Source organism: Pezoporus occidentalis, unplaced genomic scaffold (assembly GCF_034315485.1).
Source record: "Pezoporus occidentalis ecotype Australia unplaced genomic scaffold, CSIRO_AGI_Poc_V1 ctg1855, whole genome shotgun sequence".
Lineage (NCBI taxonomy): Eukaryota > Metazoa > Chordata > Aves > Psittaciformes > Psittacidae > Pezoporus > Pezoporus occidentalis.
Window position 1 is genome coordinate 1 of NW_026913699.1, and position 1,409 is coordinate 1,409.

At 60.6% G+C, this 1,409-nt stretch overlaps 1 long non-coding RNA gene across 1 annotated transcript; it reads right to left on the reverse strand.

Moving 5' to 3' along the window:
• Positions 1-159: 159 nt before the first annotated feature.
• Positions 160-751, reverse strand: LOC134162273 (uncharacterized). Its single transcript, XR_009964276.1, has 3 exons — positions 685-751; positions 541-573; positions 160-197 (listed from the first exon to the last, which is right to left on the reverse strand). It is a non-coding gene; the product is annotated as an uncharacterized LOC134162273 (long non-coding RNA).
• Positions 752-1,409: the final 658 nt, after the last annotated feature.

The window sequence follows — 1,409 nt, forward strand, 5'->3', positions numbered from 1 at the left end:
GGAGTTGTTTTGAGGTGCAGGGGGGATGGTTTTGGAGTGCAGAGGGGGTGTTTTTGGATGCAGGGGGGATGGTTTTAGGGTGCAGGGGGGTGTTTTGGTCCCTGTAGGACCCCCCAAAACCCCACAGAGCCCCCCCAAAACCCTCTAATGCTCCCCACCCCGCCCCCCAAACCTGAATCTCCTTGAGGTGCTGGTACCTGAGCCCCGAGTTAAGGAAGAAACCTGGGGGGGGGGGGGGTTAAATGAAGGGTTGGGGGGGGTCTGGGAGTATCATGGGAGGGAATTGGGGGTTCCTGGGGATCCCAATGGGATTTGGAGGGGTCCTAAAGGAATTTGGGCTCCTGTGCATGGATCTGGGAGAAGAAAAGGGGTTGGGGGGGGTCACAAGGGGGAATTGGGGGGTGCTGGGGGGTTGTTGGGATCCCAATGGAATTTTGGGGGGGTCCTAACAGGGAAAGGGGTTTGGGGGGGTCCTGAGGGGTTTTGGAGGCTCCCCAATGAGCTTGGGTGTCCCCCCCCACTTTGGGGTGCAGCGGATACCACAGCAGGTTCCCTTTGATCTTCTTCACATTCCTATAGGAACAACCCCCCCCCCCGCCATGTATTTTAGGGACCGATCCGAGGTTTGGGGTCCCTCCAGATGTTGCAGTTCCTCCCCCCCAGATGTTGGGGTGCCCCCCTCACCGCGGGTGCCGCACGTGGCCCATGATGTACTCCCGGATGGGGGCACAGGGCCCCGTGCACAGCCTGGAGGTGGGGGGGAGACAAAGAGAGGGGGTCAGGAGCACCCCAACCCCCCCAGGACCCCAAAAGCCCCCACTGGGGGGTCCCTCGGGCTCCAACCTGCGCAGCTCGGGATCGGAGGGGAGCTCCAGCTCCGCCATGATGGGCGAAATTGGTGCGCTGGGAGCGCCGCGCGGCACGACGGGAGTTGTAGTCCAAGCCGGGCGCCGCCTTAGTGGTGCTGTAGGGGTGTCGCACTGCATCATGGGAGTTGTAGTCCAGGCTGGGCGCCGCCATCGTGGTGCTCTATGCGTGCCACGCGGCATGATGGGAGTCGTAGTACCGCCTGGCGTCTGTATAATGGTGTTCTATGGGAGCCGCAGGGTATGATGGGAGTTGTAGTCATAACTGGGCGCCGCCATAACGGGCTCAATGGGTGCCGCGCTGCATGATGGGAGTTGTAGTCCCCGCTGGGCGCCACCGTAAAGGGGCTCTATGGGTGCCGCGTTGCATGATCAGGGTTGTAGTCCCTGTAGTCTATGGGTCCCTATGGGGTCTCTATGGGTCTCTATGGAGTCTCTATGGGGTCTCTATGTGGTCTCTATGGGGTGTCTATGGTTCACTTTGGGTCGCTTTCGGGCTCTGTGCGGTGTCTATGGATCTCTATGGGTCTCTATGAGTCTCTA